This window comes from Triturus cristatus, chromosome 6 (assembly GCF_964204655.1).
Source record: "Triturus cristatus chromosome 6, aTriCri1.1, whole genome shotgun sequence".
Classification (NCBI taxonomy): Eukaryota; Metazoa; Chordata; class Amphibia; order Caudata; family Salamandridae; genus Triturus; species Triturus cristatus.
The window spans coordinates 1,945,890,971-1,945,918,074 of record NC_140589.1 but is presented as its reverse complement, the minus strand read 5'-3'; positions in this window follow the sequence as shown (position 1 = coordinate 1,945,918,074).

The following is a 27,104-nucleotide window of genomic DNA, read 5'->3' as shown; positions in this document are numbered from 1 at the left end:
AACGGCTGAACAGAATTACTTGAAATTTGGCAAAGAGGTAGTACTCAGGTCAGGCATGTGCCTTTTGCATATATGGTGTAAATCCGTTCAGTAGTTCCTGAGAAAATCAAAAGTAAAATCATATACATATCTGGGCGGAGCCTAACCACACATCTCATTGTGAGATCTGATTGGCTGTCAGCACTTCATCCAAGAAGTGTTGGCAGCCATCTTGAGACCAATATACATGATAGCACCTCATTAAAAAGCATTGCAGTTAATAGAAGGTTTTAAGACTTTAGTTACATTATAAATCATTTGTTGATGGTACCATACTCATTTTAGGAATTGTGGTATGTTCTAAGGTGATTTTACCATGTGAAAAAGCCTTCTGCTGGGATATCATGAATCATGTTTGAGAGAAAACTATTTTCACATGCTTTTCCCACAGAGGTTTGGAAGGTGATCTATAAGCTAAACTGAGAGCATATTTTCTGCAAATTCACATTATCTTTCTCAGTCATGTGAGAATGAAGTCTGACATTCTCAGTAAAACATGTACATCCAACAAGGGCAGAGACTGTCAGTTGATTCCTTTGTGTTCTACTGCAGCTTCCCAGAGTGTTCCAAAGAACAACTAGAGCGCTAACAGCCTTACTTATGACAAAGGTATGGCACACCTGAAGCCATCTTGATTGGAATAAAGTGGTAACATTTAAAACATTTAATTTAAAAAGGAACAAAATGAGAGGGTTCATTTTGCCATAGAATGTATGATTAGTGCTGCAGAAAGAAAAATTAGGGCACATGTTGAGTGACTTCTCAAATCCTCTTCTATTTCATTAAAGAATTCTGACATGCAGACTGAAACATGCACTTTCAATACCAGCAGCAGACTTCCCTGGTGAGCAGTAGCTTTACTACAGTGATGTAATGAGCAACTAGAGTGCTAACATTCTGAATTTATGGAAAATGTGTGACACATCTGAATGCCTTCTTCATTGAATCAAAGTAAAGAACTGACAGTATGCCTACTGAGGAAACTGCAGTAAATGAGGAAATTAGGAAACTTCATAACAAGTCTCCCAAGATGGCCACCAGAGACAAAAGAGCCCAAATGTAGCACAAATATCACCGAGATGTAGCCCAAGTATAGCCCAATGACAGAAATCCCAGAGTGTTTTAAAGAACAACTAGAGCGCTAACAGTCTTACTTATGACAAAGGTATGGCACACCTGCAGCCATCTTGATTGGAATAAAGAGGTAACATTTAAAACATTTAATTTGCAAAGGAACAAAATGAGGGGGTTCATTTTGCCATAGAAATTATGACTAGTGCTGCAGAAAGAAAACTTAGGGCACATTTTGACTTCTCAAATCCTCTTCTATTTCATTAAAAAGTTCTGACATGCAGACTGAAACATGCACTTTGAATACCAGCAGCAGACTTCCCTGGTGAGCAGTAGCTTTACTACAGTGATCTAATGAGGAACTAGAGTGCTACCATTCAGAATTTATGGAAAATGTGTCACATCTGAATGCCTTCTTGATGGAACCAAAGTAAACAAGCATTGAAAATGCAATAGGTCTCACCCTCGTTTAATTTAAAGCAATTCTGTTTGTAAATAGGTGGCTTTTTAGCTTTGCTTTTATTAGTGTTTTTAAAAATTTCATGTAAATAACATGCATATCTGTATATGTATGCATGCATTTATATTTGTATTTATATAGATATGCAGATTATATATATGTTTATATATGTATGTATATACATATAGATACACATACATATATATAAATGCATATATGTGCATATGTGTGCGTGTAGAGAGAGGTAGAGAAGTAGAGATGTAGAGGTAGAGACGTAGAGGTAGAGAGGTAGAGGTAGAGAGGTAGAGGTAGAGAGGTAGAGGTAGAGAGGTAGAGAGTAGTAGAGAGAGAGGTAGAGAAAGGTAGAGAGGTAGAGAGTAGAGGATGAGTAATAGAGAGTAGAGAGTAGAGAGAGAGTAGTAGAGAGAGTAGTAGAGAGTAGTAGAGAGAGTAGCAGAGAGTGAGTAGGAGAGAGTAGTAGTGAGTAGTAGAGAGTGAGTAGTAGAGAGTAGTAGCGAGTGAGAAGTAGAGAGTAGTAGAGAGTGAGTAGTAGGGGGAGTAGTAGAGAGTAGTAGAGAGTGAGTAGTAGAGGGAGTAGTAGAGAGTGAGTATTAGAGAGTGAGTAGTAGAGAGTAGTAGAGAGTGAGTAGTGGAGACTGAGTAGCAGAGAGAGAGTAGTAGAGAATGAGTAGTAGAGAATGAGTAGTAGAGTGAGTAGTAGAGAGTAGTAGAGAGTGAGTAGTAGAGAGTAGTTGAGAGTGAGTAGTAGAGAGTAGTAGAGAGTAGTAGAGAGAGAGTAGTAGAGAGTGATAAGTAGAGAGTGAGTAGTAGAGAGTGAGTAGTAGAGAGAGAGTAGTAGAAAGAGTGAGTAGTAGAGAGTAGTAGAGAGAGTAGTAGAGAGTAGTACAGAGTGAGTAGTAGAGAGTGATTTGTAGAGAGTAGTGGAGAAGTAGAGAGTGAGTAGTAGAGAGTAGTAGAGAGTGAGTAGTAGAGTGAGTAGTAGGGAGTAGTAGGGAGTAGTAGAGAGTGAGTAGTAGAGTGAGCAGTAGAGTGAGTAGTAGAGAGCAAGTAGTAGAGAGTGTGTAGTAGAGAGAGAGTAGTAGAGAGTAGTAGAGGGTGAGTAGTAGAGAGTGAGTAGTAGAGAGAGTAGTAGAGTAGTAGAGTAGTAGAGAGTGAGTAGTAGAGAGTGGATAGTAGAGAGTGAGTAGTAGAGAGTAGTAGAAAGTGAGTAGCAGAGAGAGTAGTAGAGAGTATTAGAGAGTAGTAGAGTGAGTAGTAGAGAGTGAGTAGTAGAGAGAGAGAGTAGTAGAGAGTGAGTGGTAGTGAGCAGTAGAGTGAGTAGTAGAGTGAGTAGTAGAGAGAGTAGTAGAGTGAGTAGTTGAGAGTGAGTAGTAGAGAGTAGTAGAGAGTAGTAGAGAGTAGTAGAGAGTGGTAGAGAGTGAGTAGTAGAGAGTGAGTAGTAGAGAGAGTAGTAGAGAGGGAGTAGTAGAGAGAGAGAGAGTAGTAGAGAGAGAGTAGTAGAGAGTAGTAGAGGATGAGTAGTAGAGAGTGAGTGGTAGAGAGTAGTAGAGAGTAGTAGAGAGCGAATAGTAGAGAGTGAGTAGTAGAGAGTAGTAGAGTAGTAGAGAGTAGTAGAAAGTGAGTAGTAGAGAGTGAGTAGTAGAAAGTAGTAGCGAGTGAGTAGTAGAGAGTGAGTAGTTTAATTTAAAAGGAACACAATGAGGAGGTTCATTTTGCCATAGAAATTATGATTAGTGAGGAAAAAAGAAAAATTAGGGCACATTTTGAGTGACTTATCAAATCCTCTTCTATTTCATTAAAAAATTCTGACATGCAGACTGAAACATGCACTTTCAATACCAGCAGCAGACTTCCCTGGTGAGCAGTAGCTTTACTACAGTGATCTAATGAGCAACTAGAGTGCTACCATTCAGAATTTATGGAAAATGTGGGACGCATCTGTTCTGAATGCCTTCTTGATGGAATCAAAGTAAACAAGCATTGAAAATGCAATAGGTCTCGCCCTCGTTTAAGTTAAAGCAATTTTGTTTGTAATTAGGTGGCTTTTTAGCTTTGGTTGTATTAGAGTTTTTCAAACTTTCATGTACATACCATGCAAATGTATGCATATATGTATATGTTTGCATGAATTTATATTTATATAGATATGCAGATTATATTTATATGTTTATATATTCACTGAAAAAACCATAGGTTTCACACACGTTATAGTTACGAATTAGCATTTAAAAAACCTTGCAAATTCACTTAAAAAACCATAGGTTTCACACATGTTATAGTTAGCTGGACATTTCACTCGTAAAAAACCAATGAAATTCCCCCGTTATAGTTAGTGCAGGCAACTATAACTCACGCGACCGCAATCCTCTGCTGATGATGTCAGATATTACAACACTGTATTTAGACACTTATTTACCCATGTCTTCTTCCATTAATCTTTAACTATACATATATTATAAATATTTATTTTTCATAAAGACACATATGTCATCAGTGATGTAATATCTGACGTCATCAGCAGAGGATTGCGGTCGCGTGAGTTATAGTTGCCTGCACTAACTATAACAGGGGAATTTCATTGGTTTTTTACGAGTGAAATGTCCAGCTAACTATAACATGTGTGAAACCTATGGTTTTTTAAGTGAATATATATATATATATATATATATTATCTACTGGCGGTCGCCAGTAGATAGTTATAGTTAGGACCGTGTTTCCATAGGAAATCTCAAAATTCTATTTTAAATAACTTTGGCACCGGTTGACGAATCTTCGCGAAATTTTCAAAACTAATGGGGCGCTCCACTCAGCTCCTACCCTGAAAGTCTCGGGGAGATTCATCAAGCGGGGGCTGAGAAAAAAGGGGGGGTCCCAAAACGTGTTTCCCCATGCATTTTCCCATAGGACCTTTAGTCGAAGGTACAGCCCGAACGGCTAAACAGAATTACTTGAAATTTGGCAGAGAGGTAGTCCTCAGGTCAGGGATGTGCCTTTTGCATATATGGAGTCAATCTGTTCAGTAGTTCCAGAGAAAATTGCAGTAAGAAGCACATACATATCTATAGCCGCGCACCGTGCGCGCACCCTAACGTGCGTGAGCGTAATTCTGATTGGTTGTTACATGTCAGTCAACGTTCGAATCGGTCGAAGTCAGGAAGTTTCGGCCGCCATTTTGTTTGTTTTCAGTGCGAGAGTGGAAAAGGAAGGTGGCGAACGTAAAAAGGGGGCAGGGTAGAGAGTTCCTGACCCCCTAGCCTTTGTCAGGGGGTCCCTGAAGGACCCCGAAGGCAGAAAAAAATATGTACATTTCTTTAAAAAAAATCGCGGGGGTGCGCGCACCGTGCGCGCGCGGTGAAAAACCATTAAAAAAAAAATATTTAATACGTAGTTTATTGAAAAATAAATATATAAAAAAAATAATAATACATACATAACTTAGCATTTAGAAAACCATACAAATTCACTGAAAAAACCATAGGTTTCACACACGTTATAGTTAGGAATTAGCATTTAAAAAACCTTGCAAATTCACTTAAAAAACCATAGGTTTCACACATGTTATAGTTAGGTGGATATTTTACTCGTAAAAAACCAGTGAAATTCCCCCGTTATACTTACTTCAGATAACTATAACTTGCGCGACCGCCACTCTATCACAAGGATGATGTCATCAGTGATGTCAAGAGTGATGCCACTGACTATATCATGAGTGATGTAATATGTGACGTCATGAGCAGAGGATTGCGGGCGCGCGAGTTATAGTTATCTGAAGTAACTATAATGGGGGAATTTCATTGGTTTTTTACGAGTGAAATATCCACCTAACTATAACATGTGTGAAACCTATGGTTTTTTAAGTGAATATATATATATATATATATATATTATCTACTGGCGGTCGCCAGTAGATAGTTATAGTTAGGACCTATTTTCCATAGGAAATTCACAACATTCTATTTCCAATAACTTTGGCGCCGGTTGACAAATCTTCGCAAAATTTTCAAAACTCGTGTGGCACTCCGGTCCGCTCCTATCTTGAAAGTTTCGGGGTGATTCGTCAAGCGGGGCTGAGAAAAAAGGGGGTCCCAAAACGTGATTTCCCCATGCAATTTCCCATAGGAAACTTTAGACACAGCTACAGCCCGAACTGCTGAACGGAATTACACCAAATTTGGCAAAGAGGTAGTTCTTGGTCAGAAAGAACCCTTTTTGTTAAATGGTATAAATCCGTTTAGAAGTTGCTGAGAAAATCAAAAGTAAAAACACATATATATCTATGGCCGCGCAGGATCCGCGCACCCTCCCAATCACAAGCTTTATGCTAATTGGCTGTCAATACTCCAAACCAGGAAGTGTTGGCAGCCATCTTGTGCCTCGGTAGAACTGAGGCACAAGAAATCAGCAAAACAAGTGCGCAAAACGCAAAAAGGGGGCAAGGTAGAAACACCCTGACACCCTAGGCCTGCTTAGGGGCTCCCACAATTTTTACAAAATCCGCGCAGGGGGCGTGGATCCTGCCGAGAAAAAAAAATGAAGCGCGGACTCCCGTGCTTCGTTAACGTTCAGCCCCCAGGTGGGCCAAATCCCGGGGACAATGTTAGTATTGGGAGGGGGGCCCAGAGGGGCCCCCCGGCCTTGGGGACTGCCACCCCCGGGGCTTTATAAAAATATGTGGTGGGGCTCACAGCCCCCCCAGCCCCGAGGACCGCCACCCCCGAGGCTTTGTAAATAAATGGGTGGGGGGGTTCAAATGCACCCCCAAGCCCGGGGACCGCCACCCCAGGGTTTAAGACAATATATGCAGGGGGCCCACGGCCCACCCGCAGCCCCGGGGACCACCACCCACCGGGGCTTGTGTTTTTTTAAAATAAAAAAATAACCAGTGTGGGTGGGCTCGACCCCCCCACACACCCCAGGGACCACCACCTCCCCGGGGCTCTAAATATTATAATTGGGGGGTCTGTGACAGATCCCCCAGCCCCGGGAACCACCACCTCCCCGGGGCTTTTGAAATGTTGGGAGGGGGGCCGTGCGGCCCCCCTCCTGGAGCCCTTGATGGCCCTGGGGACTGCCACCCCCTAGGGCTGGCTCCTGCACTGTAGTTTGCTATGGCAGGGCGGGAGTCTCCCGCTCCCGCCCTGCCATAGCAAACTTGGTTTGATTTTGAAAGAGCGAGCAGGGAAAGCTGCTCTCTCTTTCAAAATGCAAACCAAATTGCTTTTCCACACGGGGAGCTGAATCTTAGCAGCTCCCCATGTGGAAAATCAATGCCGGCTCCCGAGGGACGGGGGGAGCTGGCGGGACCGTGGGGGGATTGGGGAACCCCCCTTGGTCCCCAACATAGAGGGCCAGCCCCGTGGGATGGGGTCCCTGGGGCTACAAGTGGCCCGGGAGGGGGGCCACATGGCCCCCCTCCCCAAAATTGTATTAAAAAAATAAATAAAAAACAATGGCTGGCCCTGGGGGATGGGGTCCCCGGGGCCATAAGGGGTCTAAGGAGGGGGGCAATGCAGCCCCCCTCCAAAAGAATTACAATAAAAAAAGGCCGTGCCCCGGGGGATGGAGTCCCCGGGGCCGATTAAGGCCTCGGGAGGGGGGCCACATGGCCCCCTTCTAAATTTTTTAATTAAAAAAAATAAGGGGGCAGGCCCTGGGGGAAGGGGCCACCAGGGCCGATAAATTAGAAAAAGAAGGGGGCCACACTGCCCCCTTCTTAAAAAAAAAAGACCAGCATCGCGTCGAAGGCCATGCCCCCTCCTTGCAGCACTCTGCAAACGCTCCCCCTGGCACGTTTGCAGATGGGGAACAAATTCCCCTTGAATACTGGGAGTCCCTGGGGGCCAACTAGCCCACCAGCAACCTTCAGTATACACCAGGGGGCTGCGTTGCAGAGAGGTGTTCTGAGGCCATGCCCCTTTTTACACCGCAGCTCTGTGGCGCTTAATGGAGGCAGCTGGTGGGCTAGTTAAACCCCAGGGAGCCTCAGGATTCAAGGGTAGTTAATCCCCCAACTTAAAACACGCCACGGGGTGCGTTTACACACCGTGGCGTGTTTGCACGGTGGTGAAGGGAGGGGGCAAAGCCTGAGGTGACATGTGTGCAAACACTCCCTGTGGCGCGTTTTGAGTTGAGGAATTAATACCTCTTCAATCCTGAAGGTCCCAGGGGGCCAACTAGCCCACCAGGTACCTCCAGTAAGCGCAAAGGAGCTGCGTTGCAGAGTGTTGTAAAAAGGGGCATGGCCTCTGAACACCTCTCTGCAACACAGCTCTCTGGCGCATACTGGAAGTACCTGGTGGTCTAGTTGGCCCCCAGGGACCCTCAGGATTGAGGAAGAATTAATTCTCCAACTTAAAACGTGCCACAGGGCGTGTTGGCAGACATGTCACCTCAGGCCACGCCCCCTTCCTTTACCATTGTGCAAATGCGCCCCATGGCAAGTTGTAAGTTGGGGAATTCATTCTCTTTCAATACTGAGGGTGCCTGAGGGCCAACTTGCCCAACAGGTATCTCCAGTATGCGCCAGGGAGCTGTGTTGCAGACAGGTGTTCAGAGGCCACACCTCGTTTTACACTTCTCTGCAACGCAGCTTTGTGGCACCTACTGGAGGTACCCAGTGGGCTAGTTTGAGCCTAGGGACCCTTAGGATTCAAGGGGACTTAATCTCTCAACTTAGAACGGCCACAAGGAGCGTTTACACAGTGGTGAAGAGAGGGGACGGGCCTGAGGTGACGTGTGCAAACACACCCTGTGGCGCGTTTTCAGTTGGGGAAATAATTCCCCTTCAATCCTGAGGGACCCTGGGGGCCAAGTAGCCCCCAGGTGCTTCCAGTAAGCGCCACTGTGCGGCATTGCAGAGAGGTGGTGCAGGCTGTGCCCCTTTTTACACCTCTCTGCAATGGTGCTTACTGGAGATACCTAGTGGGCTAATTTGCCCCTAGGGACCCTCAGGATTCAAGGGGACTTAATCACCCAACTTAAAACGGCCACAGGGTCTGTTTACACAGTGGGGAAGGGAGGGTACGAGGCCTGAGGTGACGTGTGCAAACACGCCCTATGGCGCGTTATAAGTAGGGATAAATATTCCCTTTCAATCCTGAGGGCTCCTCGGGGCTAACTAGCCCACCAGGTGCTTCCAGTAAGCGCCACTGTGCGGCTTTGCAGAGAGGTGGTGCATGCCGTGCCCCTTTTTACACCTCTCTGCAACGCAACTCTGTGGCACTTACTGGAGGTACCTAGTGGGCTAGTTGGACCCTAGGGACCCTTAGGATTCAAATGAACTTAATCTCCCAACTGAAAACGGCCACAGGACGTGTTTACACAGTGGTGAAGGGAGGGGATGGGGCCTGATGTGACGTGTGCATACACGCCCTGTGACGTGTTTTAAGTTGGGGAAATAATTCCCCTTCAATCCTGAGGGCCCATGGGGGCCAACTAGTCCACCAGGGGCTTCCAGTAAGCGCCACTGCGCTGCATTGCAGAGAGGTGGTCCAGGCCGTGCCCAGTTTTACACCTCTCTGCAACGCGGCTCTGTTTCGCTAACTGGAGATACCTGGTGGGGTAGTTGTACCCAAGGGACACTCAGGATTCAAGGGGACTTTATCAACCAAATTAAAATGGCCACAGGGCATGTTTGTAAACATTAGCTCATTCCCCCCTCCCTTCACCAGTGTGCAAACCCGCCCTGTTGCGCGTTTTGAGAGGTAGTTTTAATCCCCCTGCCCTATTATATACAAGGGGCTTACAGAGGATGTCATGCTAATAACAGGGGTACCGCAACGCATAGTGTTTCCGAGTGTATGTAGGTGTTTTAACTGTATTCTAAGTGTCTTTTATTATAGCACTGGCTCTAGGACTGGTTAGTCAGAGTCAGTTACCACCAGTATCCATCTGAAAAAGTTGAGGGTACAGGATGATTTTGCAACAAGGCTTCTTTCTGCTCCTCTGTTTGTTCTTTCTGCATGTCTTCCTTCTTCCTGCACTTTTCTTCGTCTTTGAGGACTTCTGTTGCTTCTTTCTGCATTTCTTTTTTTCTATCTGTGCGTTGTTTTTCTTTCATCACATGTACTACCTCTGTAAGCATAGTTAGAAACTATCACTTAAAACACCTTAGAAATTGACTGACAAAACCATAGGTTTCAGGCACGTTATAGTTACAAATTAGCATTTAAAAAACCATTGAAATTCACTGAAAAAACATAGGTTTCAAGCACGTTTAGTTAGGAATTAGCATTTAAAATACCTTAGAAATTCACTTATAAAACCATAGGTTTCAGGGGCGTTATAGTTAGTTGAACATTTCACTCGTACAAAACCATTGAAATTCCTCCGTTATAGTTAGTTCAGCTAACTATAACTCGCGCGCCCACAATGCACTGCTGATGACGTCACATATTACATCACTCATGACATGGGCAGTGACATCACTCATGACATCACTCATGACATCACTCATGACATCTCAAATGACATCACTGATGACATCATCCTTGTGATAGAGTCGCAGACCTCCTCTCACCCTAATATAACCTTTGATACACATAATCAAAAATAGAAACTAACATTTTCAAAACAATGGACATACCAATACCACTTACAACACACCTATTTAGTAATTCCAAGATCTACACATACATCCACTCATTCACCAACAGTCCCTATACTGTCAAACATACATGTACTCACTCGTCATATGTACTCATACACCTATACATCCTGTTACACACCGCCACTCAACCATAGAGTTACTCAAAAACATAGTCACACATGCAAACAAAGTATCAAACATCCATTTACTTGCATATACAGTTATAGACACACTACCACACTTACTTCTATACAAACTTACACATACTTACTCTCTTAAACAATCACTTATAGAAACACCTATTTATTTGTACAGGAACTCTTCCAATCTCTCACTATCACATTTGCTCACTTATATACACCAATACTCACATATACTAGATTAAAACATATGTAGTTACTCATAAAGACACTATTGAGACAGTCATTCACTCACTTACACACCCATACACACACTCATCCACCTATACAGTCCTGCACACATGCTGTCTATAACAGATACAAACAGTGATTCAATCATTCATGCATCTATGCACTAAGTAATACCCCCCACCGAACCACACAGACACTCATACTGATATTCCAAAAACCAATTAAAAACCCATATAGACAGTCATGTAGCTACTCACCAACCCATGGAGCCACTTATACACAAAGTGAGAGACTGATACAGATATTTACATATTTAAACATTACTCACTAACTCATGTATTCACTAGGATACACTTAATCAGTCAGTTATACAATCAATTTAACAAAAAAACCCATCCATTTAGACATTTATATGCCCATTTATTCTTCCATCGACCTTGAGATATACATATATAAAAAATATTTAATTTTCAGACAAACACACATTCACTGGATGATGTCATCAGTAGGGGTGGGCGGAAGTTGCGAAATTCACTTTTGCAAATTATCGCGAAAATGATAAAAATCTCAGCAAACACGCGGAAATATCGCGAAGATGCAGAAGTTATTTTCCCGCCCGTTCGCGGTATTTTCTGCGGGGTTGCGGCTCGCCAACTTACCCATGCGGTTGCTCGCGGGCGCGGCCATCTTGTTTTCACTTGTCTCGCGTTGCATGATCGCGAGAAGAAAGATGTGATTGCGCGACGCATGACATTACTGCGGGCGCGAACTGTCGCGAGACAGAGCAAATGGCTACCAACAATCCAACATCTCGTGGAGAACGCGACCGGATCGGGAAAACTTATCGGCGAACGCGGGGATTCAGGTAAGGCGATCGCGCGCACGTGAGAATGTATTATTTTACAGCGCGAGCAAGAAACAAATTATCGCTAAGCTGCGGAATGCGAAAATTTTGACATTTTCGCGCTTTCCGCGGAACGTGAAAATGCCAAATTATCGCAATTTCCGCGAACGGAACGGAATTTTGGCCCAGGCCTAGTCATCAGGGATGTCATTTGAGATGTCATCAATGATGTCATGAGTGATGTCACTGACCATGTCATGAGTGATGTAATATGTGACGTCATCAGCAGTGCATTGCGGCGCGCGAGTTATAGTTAGCTGAACTAACTATAACGGGGGAATTTCAATGGTTTTGTACGAGTGAAATGTCCAACTAACTATAATGCCCCGGACACCTATGGTTATTTCAGTGAATATATATATATATATATATATATATATATATATATTACCTACTGGCGGTCGCCAGTAGGTAGTTATAGTTAGGACCACGTTTCCATAGGAAATCCGCAACATTCTATTTTGAATAACTTTGGCGCCGGTCGACGAATCCTCGCAAATTTTTCAAAATAGGTGGGGCGCTACGCTCCGCTCCTACCCTGAAAGTCTCGGGGGGATTCGTCAAGCGGGGGCTGAGATAAAAGGGGGGTCCTAAAACGCGTTTTTCCCATGCATTTTTCCATAGGACCTTTAGACACAGCTACAGCCCGAACGGCTGAACAGAATTACTTGAAATTTGGCAGAGAGGTAGTCCCCAGGTCAAGGAAGTGCCTTTTGTAGGTTTGGTGTAAATCTGTTCAGTAGAATCTGAGAAAATAGCCTTTAAATCAATATATATATCTGTGGCAGCTTACCGTGCGCTTACGGTGCGCTTACCGTACGCGTACGGTGGCGTGCGCGAGCGCGATTCTGATTGGCTCTTAGATCTTAGTAAACATTCGAATCGGTCGAAACCAGGAAGCAGCGGCCGCCATTTCGTGTGTTTCACTCAGAAAAAAAAGAGTGATATCTTGAAAAGGGGGCAAGGAGGAGAGTTACAGACCCCCTAACATTTGTAAGGGGGTCAAAGAAGGACAGAAAAGTTGAAAGAAAACATTTATTAATTTTTTTTTTTTTAAATCGCGGGGTACGCGTACGGTAAGCTTACGGTAAGCTTACCGTACGCGTACGGTAGAAAATAAAATAAAAAAAGAAATAAAATTCAGATTTAAGAGTTTAGATATTAGGGGGCTCTAAAAAGAGCCGTTGTGTTTATGAAGTGATTTGTTAGTGGTACCTACAAGTAAGTACCGATGCAGAGTCTAAGGTTCAAGAGGAAGACTCTGTTCCCTACATCATTGAAGTGTACACCATCTCCTCTCTAAATGTCTTGCATGTCGTAACGCAAGTTGTTGTGGTAAATGGAACCCATACCATAGTCACGGAGGAAAACAGAAACAGATTTGTTGACGTGCTTTCTTGCTTTGTCAATCTGCGGACAGAAATGATTGGACCAGTTCCATTTTTGCCTTTGGCATATGTTAGAAAACACAAAGGCAGTTTTAGGGAAAAGTGAAAACAGTTGTGCAAAGGTCTCCTTCATAAGCATTTCCAGACCTACCCCAGTCAAAGTGCCTAGGTCATTGCCACCACAGTGCACTATTATGAGGTCAGGGTGTTGGATTTGCATGAAGGATTTCACCAATGGCATCACTTGGTGCCACTTTAACCCTCTCTGACCAATCCATTTAATGTCTACATTTGGCAAAGCAAGGTCTCTCACCATACCTGATTTCTCTGCAAACATTTCACTCCAGAAAACATAGCTGTGCCCTACAATCCACACTGTGAACATCTTCCAAGGAGAACTGGATGCACTCAGGAGGTGTAATTCAGTAGAATGGTAAAAAGAAATGAAAGACAGTTTGGAAATGGAGGCATACATATTTTTTTCATAAAAAAAAAGAACTGATTTGCTGTTTCCTACCATTCTAGAATAAAAACTAGGCTGTATGTGTAAATTTATAGAAGCATGTTTTGTATTGGTACAGAAAAATGTGTTACCAAAGAACAGTACTATGGATTTGCTGTTTGGTTTGAAAAGTCAAGCACTCTTGCTCTGTGGAATTGAAACATTGTTTGGCGAACTTCTGACCTAACTCCACACAGCAGTGTTCCATGAGCTGTTGCTATGGTAGCAGGCAGAAGTCAAGTTGGGGGAAGGGTACTAGGCAGAAGTCAAGTAGGGGGAAGGGTACTTTTGGAAAAGGGTTGGTTTTCAACCAATAGAAATGTGTGATTACATTTGAAAAAAAGGGGGAAGCACTGAGATTTGAAATTAACATGTATATGTGTGGAAAAAGAGAGGGAAACTTTGCCATTATCTGGTTCTGCTGAGAGGAGAGAGGTGTAAAGAACAGAGATCCTGGCTCTGATAATCTGCTGTTTGAGTGCCACATTTCTTTCACAGCTAACTAATTTTAAAGGTGAGTTTAGAGTTTGAGAGGGGATGTATATGGAAAATTAAGAAATGAATAATAGAAATGCAATTCCTTTTTGTTGAAGTTGTGTTTATTATTTTCTGTTTTGGGAGAAATTTAAATGTGAGGAACATGTAAAATAACATGGACTATGTTTTCACGATAAATTAAGGTGTACTGGTATAAAAAAAGAATAGTTTAAGGGTTTGAGGTTGGACTCAGTAATGCAAATACATTCAGCATCACTAAGGCTGGTTGCCCTTGCTGGAATGTAGGCAGTCACCCAGGTTACACATGGAGGTGGTCTGAAAAAGCAGTCTGGACATGGGCTTTTTAAAAAATCTGAAAAGTGGATTCATAATGTGTCAGTCTGTAAAAGTGATTATCACTTGCCAAAAAAAAGAGCAGTAAGTATGCTTTCAAATTGGCAAAGAAATTTCGTTTTGTGACTAATGTGAAAACATGACTCTGTGTGCAAAGAGGAATTATAGGCAGAGATTTATTGCGTATTGTTCTGGTGATTTCACAGTTGCATAAGATGGAAAGGGGGAGCCATTTTTTGGTGCAGAAGCAGACTCTTAGCACACACCCAGCTGCTAACCATGTGGAATCATGCACAGTATTTACAAGCGAGTGGGGTTTGAGGTTGGACTCAGTAATGCAAACACATTCAGCATCACTAAGGCTGGTTGCCCTTGCTGGAGTGTAGTCAGTCACCCAGGTTACACATGGAGGTGGTCTGAAAAAGCAGTCTGGACATGGGCTTTTTAAAAAATCTGAAAAGTGGATTCATAATGTGTCAGTCTGTAAAAGTGATTATCACTTGCCAAAAAAAAGAGCAGTAAGTGTGCTTTCAAATTGGCAAAGAAATTTCGTTTTGTGACTAATGTGAAAACATGACTCTGTGTGTATATAGGAATTACAGGCAGAGATTTATTGCGTTTTGCTCTGGTGATTTCACAGTTGCATAAGATGGAAAGGGGGAGCCATTTTTTGGTGCAGAAGCAGACTCTTAGCACACACCCAGCTGCTAACCATGTGAAATCATGCACAGTATTTACAAGCGAGTGGGGTTTGAGGTTGGACTCAGTAATGCAAATACATTCAGCATCACTAAGGCTGGTTGCCCTTGCTGGAGTGTAGTCAGTCACCCAGGTTACACATGGAGGTGGTCTGAAAAAGCAGTCTGGACACGGGCTTTTTAAAAAATCTGAAAAGTGGATTCATAATGTGTCAGTCTGTAAAAGTGATTATCACTTGCCAAAAAAAAGAGCAGTAAGTGTGCTTTCAAATTGGCAAAGAAATTTCATTTTGTGACTAATGTGAAAACATGACTCTGTGTGCAAAGAGGAATTACAGGCAGAGATTTGTTGCGTATTGCTCTGGTGATTTCACAGTTGCATAAGATGGAAAGGGGGAGCCATTTTTTGGTGCAGAAGCAGACTCTTAGCACACACCCAGCTGCTAACCATGTGGAATCATGCACAGTATTTACAAGCGAGTGGGGTTTGAGGTTGGACTCAGTAATGCAAATACATTCAGCATCACTAAGGCTGGTTGCCCTTGCTGGAGTGTAGTCAGTCACCCAGGTTACACATGGAGGTGGTCTGAAAAAGCAGTCTGCACATGGGCTTTTTAAAAAAATCTGAAAAGTGGATTCATAATGTGTCAGTCTGTAAAAGTGATTATCACTTGCCAAAAAAAAGAGAAGTAAGTGTGCTTTCAAATTGGCAAAGAAATTTCGTTTTGTAACTAATGTGAAAACATGACTCTGTGCACACAGGAATTGTTTTTAGATATTTAATTTGTGATGGTGTTATTGTGATTTTCACTTGTAGGAAAGGGGTACATAGTATTAAAATATTTGAAAAGATCATAAAAAATGTAGTAATATATTTAAATTAAAAAAAGAAATTTTATTTTAGTTTTTTTCAGGTATTGCTGAAGAGCAGTGAACCAAATTTAAGATGCCTAAAAAATCCAGAGAAAAGAAAGACCAGAAAAAAAACAAATATTTGAAGACAACTGGAGGACCTAAGTTAGTTGGAGATGCTCATGTTGGGAAAAAGAAAAAATCTTCTGGTAAGCAGACAAAAACATTTTTAAAGAACATATTCAAAAAAAGGAAAAATGTACAAAATGTCTGTACTGGAAAGAATGTTCTCAATAGAAAAGGACAGGAAAAAATTGAGAATTTAGTTAATGCAAATATACCTTCTGCAACTAAAACAATTAACTTAAACAGAAAAACAGCGTTTAAAGAGATACGTAGAAAAATGTTTCAGAGAAGAGTTATGTCCAATTTGATGAAGGATGTGAAGAAATATAAGCAAAAGGCTAAGTTTTATAAGAGAAAAAAAGAAATTGAAGCCATTGCAGCAAAGGCATTAGAATTAAAAAGGAAACTATTCATTTTCATTTTGAATAGGATGCGTACATTTGAAAAAAAGGTTAATGTACTGAAATCACAAAGCAAAAGGAAAAGAGTAGTAAATAGAACAAACTTTTGCAAAGTGTTTTTAGGAAAATGGATGCATAGTTCAAGTAGTGAACCTTTTTTTAATGAAGAGAGCTATTTTCAAAGTAATAGTTTGCTGCATGCAGTTGACACCAGAGGTCGTGCTTACGAAGTGCAAAATGGTTGTATAATGGAGAAGGAGATAATGGTTCCAAGAGATGAGGTACAAGTGATGGCGGATGAGGCTATGGGGAGACGTCCTAAAGCCCCAGTGTACACTTGGAATTGTAGTAGTATTTGCAGTGTGCGTCAGGAATCTATTGATAAATTTCGTGAGTTTCTAAGAGAATATAGCAAAAAAAGTGTAAAACAGAAGATTAAGGTGCTTCAAAGTTTAGATCCATGCAGAGTGAGAGAGAATACTGGTTTGCACGGTCATTCTCTGGCTTGTCTATCTAGAAAAGTGTGTAATAGTGTTTTCCATCATTTTAGGATGCTGGCTGTTCATCATACTGAAATGAGAAAGTTTGTGAGACGGTTGTATTTTGCTAAAAGTCCAGCAATAAAGTTAGATGAATTGAATAGGGCTCTGTTCCGTGGAACGGTATCAGATGTAGAGAAGGTTGTTGATGAAATTCAGTTTTGTTACTTTGGTCCTGAACAAAACAGTGCAGAGAAGGACACAGTAAATGAGGAAGAAGTGGAAGAAAATGTAGAACCCTCTGTAAGTAAGACATTTAATGATCACATAACAAAATTTGCAATAATCTCTAATGAAAGACCAAATATTACTTGTATTTGTTGCCGCAGAACTCATTATAGAAAACAAACCAGGTATGTTGATCTCTACAGAAAGAGTGAAAATGAAGATAATTATAAGTGGAAGGATTTTGCCACCTATATATTTCTTGAAAATTGTTTTGAATTGGGTGAAGTTCAGCGTATTTGTAAATACTGTTACAACAAGTTAGAGGAAAATAGAATGCCGACCAGAGCTGTACATAATAATTTAGAATTGGATGCTATTCCTGCTGAACTTTCTAAATTAAATACATATGAGTCTATACTCATTCAATGTGTTCATCCGTTCCAGACCATAGTACGTATGGAGCCCAAAACTGGTAAATTACCTCCTTCAGATTTACTAAGAGGTTTAAAAGGTCGAGTGGTGTATTTGCCCTTGGATTTGAAAAAAAATATGGAAACTATTGATGCGGATACTTTGGAAACTGAACCATTAGTTATTCTGGTTAATGGTGTACCTACAAAGAATAAGAAGATTTGGCAGGAGCTGGTAGATGTACGGAAAGTACAAAGAGCAAATTTGTATTTGAAAAGGAATAACAAATGGTATGAATCAATTTATATAGAAGAAGAAGAAGAAGATTTACAAGAAGACACAGAAACACCAACTGGACAAATTGAAAAAGTGGACAAGTCAAAGGAAGAAGAAATATATGAACATTTTAGCATACATCCTCTTCATTCAAAAGAAGTTATGGGAGACAATATTGATCTGTTTCAGATGAAGAAAGCAAAAGGAACTCCCGTGAGTGTCTGGGAGGAGAGCTTGGAAGCTCGATGTTTTCCCCAGCTGTTTCCTACAGGAAAAGGAGGACGATACGATGAACGTCCAGAACAGATTCCAGCTTCTGAGTATCGGACTACAAGACTATATGCTGAAGATCCCAGATTTCGACAAAGTATTCCTTATTTGTTCCATCTTTTATTTGAAAGCGACTTGTCTGCACTGTCTTATGCAGTAAATCACATTTTAAAAAGTGGAGTACATTTACAAAATGTGTCTGCTAAGGATTTTATGGAGAAAGTGCAGCACCGAGATGATCATTTGGAAACACAACTGATCAATCTGATGGCTTGTCAGCGTGGGACAAATGAATATTGGTACCGACGCCATGGTGAACTAAAATGCATGGTTTGGAATTTAGGAACACCAACATGGTTTCTTACCCTAAGCTGTGCCGAGTACGCTTGGGATGATTTACTGGATTTTCTACGAGAGGCCAATTCAAACATTAAAAACATCGAATACAAGACAGCAGGAGAACTGTGCTCAATGGATCCGGTTAATGTTTGCAGATATTTCAATCATAGATTTGAGGCTATGATGTCCTTCATCTGCAATAAAAAAAATCCACCCCTTGGAGAAGTAGTGGATTTCTTTTGGAGAAAAGAGTACCAGGCAAGAGGTTCTCCTCATATTCATATGCTGTTGTGGATCAAGGATGCCCCAAAGTTTGGAACAGATGCTGATGAAGCAGTGTTATCTTACATTGAAGAATATGCAACATGTGCTATACCAAAAAGCACAGAAGAGAAAAAGTTAAAGGAGCAAGTTTTACGTTTCCAAAGTCATCGGTGTGGAAAATACTGTCGACGGAAATACAAGAGCAAAGATAAATACTACACTAAATGTTGATTTGGTTTTCCGAGACCTGTTCTTTAAAAAGGAAGAGTCAACAATTTTATGTCATCTGTGAGACATACTATCACAAGAAAATCACCTAAGAATACCTACAACCTTAAAAGAAAAGAAGAATCAAAAAATATAAATGACTACAACCCAGTCATTTTATCCATGTGGAATGCTAACATGGATATACAGTATGTAGCTGACAATTCCATTGCTGTTGCTCGATATGTAACGTCTTGCATTACGAAATCAGAAAAAACAGAATTGAAGGAAATGTGGGAAGAGATTTCTCACGAGAAGACTGTCAGTAAGAAGCTGTACAGTTTCAGTTTAAAGATGTTATCGCATCGAGAAATTGGATCCTACGAATGTTCAGATAGGTTATCTTCTGCAAGTCTCTACTCGAAATCAAGAAGAATAATTTGGGCAAGTTTAGGCCTTGCAGCAATGAGAAATCGGGTACTGAAATCTGTTGGAGAAATTGAATATTTGGCCGAGAATGACCCAGAAAGTACAGATATTTTGAAATCAAACATGTTGGACACATATTATCCCAAAAGAAGTCATCATCTGGAGAACATGTGTCTCTATGAAGTGCTGCAGAACTACATTTATTCACGGAAAGCCGCAGAAGACATCAACAATGGAAAATATAAAGTCATTGGTGAGGAAGGATGTTTGGTGAAGCAAACAAAAGGAAGTTTGATAAATCACAGGAAGCTGAGTTGCGACACTACTGACAAAAAGGAATTTTACTACTTGGCTCTTTTACAGCTGTTGAAACCATGGCGTACAGAGGATGAACTACTGGGAGAATTTCAAAGCTATGAAGATTCCTTTAATGCTTGCAAAGACAGCATACAATGCAGTACATTCACAACTTATCTGCAAATGTTAAATGAAGAAATTGAACAGGAAACTACAATTGCAGCAGAAGTAGCTAGAGACAGTTCTCAAGACAGCCAAAGTTCAGGAACACTCAGTCAAGATCCCCTAGGACAACCAATCGTAGAAAATTAACCATCAATAGCCATGAATGAAGTGGAAACGGCTATGAATCAAGCTCAAGAAGAACTTATAGACTTACAAAATTTGGAAAGACAACTGAATGAAGAGCAGCAACAAATTTATGAAGAGATCAGAAGCAAAATTGATCACGGATTTCTACATAAAAAAAAGAGTGCTCATGCACATCATTTCATCCAATCAGGATGTATGTAAGCGGACAAGCTGGAACTGGAAAAAGTTTCCTTGTAAAAGTCATCAGAAGCTACCTACAGCAAAAAACGGATTCTACTTTGTCTTGTGTGGTTACTGCTCCAACTGGGTTAGCAGCATATAACATAAAAGGAATCACCTTACATCGTTTGCTAATGTTACCAGTGGAGCATGAGAACAAAATACAATACAACAAGCTAACTGGAGAAGCATGCTTGGAAGTTTCAAGAGTATTGAAGAAGATGCAAGTTCTCATTATTGATGAGGTGAGCATGGTATCAAACTTAATGCTTGCCTTTGTGCATTTAAGAATGCAGCAAATTCTAAGGACAGACTATGACGTGTTATTTGGTGGAAAACATGTTATAGTTTTTGGGGATCTTCTACAGCTTACTCCAGTTAAAGGACAACCAGTGTTTAATACTGTGACACATGAAGACACAAAGAAATCATTGGGAAGCATCGGTAATGCAAATATTTGGTCCTTCTTTGAGTACAAAGAACTTACTACTAATATGAGGCAAGCAAACGATGAAGAATATGGAAGTATTCTGAAAGATATCAGGATTGGACTACTTACAGAAGTTGGCAAAAAAGCATTACAGAGTCGGCTGCTACATAATTTATTTCCAAATGAAGAAATAGATGCAGAGAAGATATACAAGAACATTGCAGAAAAGAAAAGTGTCATCTGCTTAATGCCAACTCTACGTGAATGCTCAATATTCAATGAGGAGCTTTTAAAATTGGAAAAGGAAGATATCAGGAAATTGGAAGCAGTGGACAAAATTGAGGATGGAAGAATTACTATCAGATTAACAGGCACACTGAAAAATAAATTGGATTCACTAGAGAAGAACATTTCCAAAACAGCTGGTTTAGAAAAAAATCTATATGTTTGCATGAACTGTAGAGTATTTTTAAGGAGAAATTTGGATGTGGAAAAAGGTTTAGTTAATGGAGCTATGGGAAGAGTTGTGGGTTTTATTAATTATCAGAAAAAAGATGGAATTGAATGTTTAAAAATAAAATTTGATCAGATAGAAGAAGTTAAAGACATTTGTCGTTGTTCAGTTCGTTTCATGCTTGTGAAAGACTTATATGTACGTAGGAAGCAGTTTCCGTTTTCACTAGCATATGCTGTAACTATTCACAAGTCTCAAGGATTGACTGTAGATTGTGCATTTATGAACATTGGTTCAACTGTGTTCAAAGAAGGTATGGCATATGTTGCTTTGTCACGAGTGAAAACATTATCAGGTTTATTCATGATAGACTTTGATGACTCAAAAGTTAGTGCTGATACAAATTGTGTGAAGGAGTATAATAGATTAAGAAGAAGCTATGCTCCTCATTTAAGTCAGTATCCTGTGTTGGAGAAATGTGTAGTTTCTCGTAAAAGGAGAAATGAGAATATCTGTAATGAAGATGTAGAGAGGAGGAAAAAAAAGAGGAGTGATGTAATTGCAAGCAAAAAGAAAAAGGAAAATGAAGAACAGGTTGTAGGATGTCATTTTGAAAATAGCTCTGGTGTCAACTGCTACGCTAATGTAGTGCTGAATGTTGCATTTTATATGGAAAGTTTGCAAGAGCAGATAATAGTAAATCAGGGTAGAAGATTCTGTTCTGAGTTGAGTCTCCTTTATCAAAAGCTGAGCAATGATACAACTCAAATAGAAAGTGCTACTGAAATTAGAAAACTTTTAGATGTATGTTCAGGACGAACACAGTTTTCTCAAAATGTACAACAAGACGCACAGGAATTCTTGATCTATTTTCTTCAGGTACTGGAAGAAGAAGGGGTTCCCATTGAAAATTTATTTGGTCTCTCTTATAAATGGGAACATAGTTGTGAAAACTGTTATAATATATGTGGCTCTAATGTTGATAATGAAAGGTTTATTTATTTAACATTGCCAGAGAGTAAAACAGTCACTTTTGCTAAATTAGTTAAAGATGCTAATCATAGCATGGAATGCAGTGAGTGTCAATCTGACATGTTTTCAACGTTAATTTTAAAGGAATATGGACAGTATGTAATTTTAATGATGCAACGATGTAGAGCTGATGGTTCAAAATTAGATACTTTAATAAAGAAGTTTACAGGACAGCAATTATCAATTTCAGGAAAAACTTTTGTAACAGTTGCAATAATTTTCCATGAAGGACCTACTGTAACTTCTGGACATTACACAGTTTATCTTAAATGTGAAAAAGGCTGGACACTGTGTAATGATTCCCAATTGATTTTCAAGCAACGTTTGCCTTTTGATTTAGCAAATTCCTATCTAATTTTCCTGAAACCTAAATTTTAGAGAGACTTGGCAAGATCTGTACAAAACAATTTTACCATTTCATTGGATTACCATTGGAATTTTCCCAAAGAAATGATTTTTCAAATTATCATTTGGCCTAATGGAAAGATAGCCAATTGTAATGTGGACTTTTTAAATTTTTAAGGAAACTTTGGTAAACCAAAAATTTAGAAAAAATCGGTAACATCTGCACAATTAAAATTTTGGAATGTTATTGGATTGCCATTGGAAATTTATTCTAAAAAGATTTTTAAAATTACTATTTGGCCATGAGGAAAAGTAACCAATTGTATTGTGGACTCATTCAATTATTAATTAATCTTTCGGAAACCAAAATGTTACAGAGAATCGGTGAGATCTGAACAATTTAAACTTTAGAATTTTATTGGATTAACATTGGAAAGTTAATCAAAAAAGAATTTTAAAATTACTATTTCGCCTAAAGGAAATGGAACCAGATGTATTGTGGAGTTATTTGAGATATATATTTTTGTGATTATACTTCTGTCAGACGGTATTGTTAAGTTTAAGTAAAAAGAGAATCTGGGCTTTTTTTAAACAATCTTTGAGATTGTTAATTTTTTTTTTGCCCGCTGTTAAATGATGAATGCAATTGCTTTCACAATTTAAAGTGAAATGCAATATATTCTGAAAACAGCAAAATAAAGGCAAACATTTTTTTAGGAAAAATAAGTAAATATGTGTACTGTGTTATATATTGATTTATTTAATATTAATACTTTTTTCTTTTTTTTCAGATTGTGAAAGAAAATTTTCAAGAAAAAACCAACCATTTTTTTCAAGTTAATAAAATTACTTTTTAATTATAAATTAAATTGTTGGGTGGGACAGGTAAGTGAGAAATTAGAAAGTCTCTTTCTTCCACTTTATCTCAAAAAGATTTTTTAAAATTAGTTATTAAGTTCTCAAGGATCTTGAGATGTGGTAATTGATTTTTAGTTTAAAAAAAAAAAAAAAAAAAATACGCTTACCGTGCGCGTACGGTAAAAAAAAAAGAAAAAAAAGTTTAAAGGAAAAAAGAAAAAAAATATGAGCGGTAAGGTTGGCTCTTATAAGAGCCGTTGGGTTCATACAGGGATGGAGGAAAGAAAGAATGGGAGTATTACGAGCGTCTAGAAACATGCTGGTCTATCTTACTGTTAATAAGGGGAAGACTGACCTCCCCAAAAACAATAAGACCACCACATTTTGTACACCTCATTTCAACAAACCCAAATCGAGGGTTGATGTCCAAAGGAAAAGAAGAAGGTGATGCTCCAACAACAGAGGAAAGGCTCAGCTGAGCTGCCGATGATGTGCTCGGCTGAGCATCTGAGGCTGGGCTCTGGTGACTTACTGAAGAGTTTTCTCCAGTATGTCGAGCAAAGGTCCTTGGGTGTCTGTCCTGGAGGTGTCTCTTCATAGAGGGATTTCCAAAGGAATATTTCCTCCTTGGATTTCCTCTTGATAAAACACGACCACAAAGTATGCAAGTGACCAATTGAGCATTCACCTTTTTCTCCCCCTCTGGAAAAGTGAAATACTCCCATACAAAAGAAGTCTTTTGTTTCCTCCTTCTCTGGATCATGGTGGTGCTGCTGGCCTCACTCTCAGAAGAGGTCTGCTGTTCTGCCATTGTATCCCAATGTCAATCCAGCTCCTGCTCCTAGAGAATCACAAGCAGAAATGAGGGGAATGGGTGTGGTGTGGGAAGAATCTAAAACTGAAAGTAGTTTCAACCAATGAAAAGTGTTCTTTCAAGCAGTAATGAGGGGAATGGGTGTGGTGTGGGAAGTTTCTGGAACTGAAAGTAATTTCAACCTATAAAAAGTGTTCTTTGTAAGTCACATGACCTGCTGTGCGCGCACGTGACGCTTACGGTGCGCTTACGCAGCGCTTACGTCACTTTCGCGCATGCGCATTACACGCCCCTGCGTAACTGCGACGTTGCTTCCGGGTATACGCGTACGGCACGCACGTATCACGTATCGCGCATGCGCATTACACGCCCCTGCGTAACCGCGACGTTGCTTCCGGGTATACGCGTACGGCACGCACGTATCACGTAGGCGCGCTGTACTAATGACGTCCAGAGCGCGTAGCGTCAGCTTACCGTACGCGTATCCTACGAAGCGCGTAGCATCAGCTTACCATACGCGCACGGAAAAAAATGCATAAAAAAAAAAAACCCTTTCCATAATGCAGGATATAGTACATATATTATTATATAAAAAGGCTTACAAAAAATGACATAAAAGAACATTTGCATTTAAAAAACCATACAAATTCACTGAAAAAACCATGAGAAACACACACATTTTAGTTAGAAATTACCATTTTAAAAATCTTGCAAAGACACTGGAAAAACCATAGGTTTCAAACATATTATAGTTAGGAATTAGCATTTAAAAAACCTTGCAAATTCACTGAAAAAACCATAGGTTTCACACACGTTATAGTTAGGAATTAGCATTTAAAAAACCTTAGAAATTCAATGAAAAAACCAAAGGTTTCACACACGTTATAGTTAGCTGGACATTTCACTCGTAAAAAACCAATGAAATTTCCCCGTTATAGTTAGTTCAGCTAACTATAACTCGCGCGCCCGCAATGCACTACTGATGACGTCACATATTACATCACTCATGACATGGTCACTGACATCACTCATGACATCACTGATGACATCTCAAATGACATCACTGATGACATCACTGATGACATCATCCTTGTGATAGAGTGGCAGACCTCCTCTCCCCCTAATATAACCTTTGATACACACATTCAAAAATAGAAATTAAAATTTTCAAAACAATGGACATACCAATAACAGTTACAACAACCTCTTCAGTAATTCTAAGATCCACATACACATCCACTCATTCACCAACAGTCCTCTACAGTCACTCATAAATGTACTCACTCATCATATGTATTCATACACCTATACATGTTGTTACACAACGCCACTCATCCATAGAGTTACTCACACACATAGTCACTCATGCAAATAAAGAATAAAACATACATTTACTTGCATATACAGTTATACATACACCACCACACTTACTTCTACGGAAACTTACACATACTTAGTCTTTTAAACAATCACTTATAGAAACACGTACTTATTCATACAGGAACTCTTTCAATCTCTCACTCTTACATATACTTACTTATATACACCAATAGTCACATTTACTAGTTAAATAGATATGTAGTTACTCATAAAGACACTATTGAGACAGTCATTCACTCACTAATACACCCATACACACACTCATCCACCCATACAGTCCTGCACACATGCTGTCTTCAACACATACAAACAGTGAGTCACTCATTCATACACCTATGCACTACATAATACCCCCACCGAACCATACAGACACTCAGACTGATACTTAAAAAAACAACTAATAACCTATATAGACACCCATGAAGCTACTCACCAACCCATGCAGCCACAAAGTGAGAGACTAATACAGATATTTTCTTTTTTAAACATTACTCAGTAAGCCATGTATTCACTATGATACTTTTAATCAGTCAGTTACACAAATTTTTTTTTTAAAAAAAACATCCATTTAGACACTTATATACCCATTTATTCTTCCATTGACCTTGAGATATACATAAATATAAAACATATTTAATTTTCAGAAAAACACACATTCACTGGATGATGTCATCAGTGATGTCATCAGTGATGTCATTTGAGATGTCATCAGTGATGTCATGAGTGATGTCAGTGACCATGTCATGAGTGATGTAATATGTGACGTCATCAGTAGTGCATTGCGGGCGCGCGAGTTATAGTTAGCTGAACTAACTATAACGGGGAAATTTCATTGGTTTTTTACGAGTGAAATGTCCAGCTAACTATAACGTGTGTGAAACCTTTGGTTTTTTCATTGAATTTCTAAGGTTTTGTAAATGCTAATTCCTAACTATAACGTGTGTGAAACCTATGGTTTTTTCAGTGAATATATATATATATATATATATATATATATATATATATATATATATATATATATATATATATATATATAATACCTACTGGCAGTCGCCATTAGGTAGTTATAGTTAGGACCTATTTTCCATAGGAAATCTGCAACATTCTATTTGGAATAACATTGGCGCCGATTGACGAATCTTCGCAAAATGTTCCAAACTCCAAAGCTCAGGTTTGCTACTATTCTGAAAATTTCACGGTTATTTGTAAAGCGGGGGGCGAGAAAAAAGGGGGGTCCCAAAACCCGTTTTACCTATGCATTTTCCCATAGGACCTGTTGACGCAGCTACAGCCCGAACTGCTGAACGGAATTACATCAAATTTGGCAAAGAGGTAGTCCTCAGTTCAGACTCATGCCTTTTGCTTAAATGGTGTAAATCCGTTCAGTAGTTCCTGAGAAAATTAGAGTTAAAAAGATAGATATATCTGGGCGGAGCCTAACTATACATCTCATCGTGTGATCTGATTGGCTGTCAGTACTTCATCCAAGAAGTGTTGGCAGCCATCTTGGGACCAATATACATGATAGCACCTCATTAAAAAGCATTGCAGTTAATAGAAGGTTTTAAGACTTTAGTTACATTATAAATCATTTGTTGATGGAACCATACTCATTTTAGGAATTGTGGTGTGTTCTATGGTGATTTTACCATGTGAAAAAGCCTTCTGCTGTGATATCATGAATCATGTTTGAGAGAAAACTATTTTCTCATGCTTTTCCCACAGAGGTGTGGAAGGTGATCTATAAGCTAAACTGAGAGCATATTTTCTGTAAATTCACATTATCTTTCTCAGTCACGGGAGAATGAA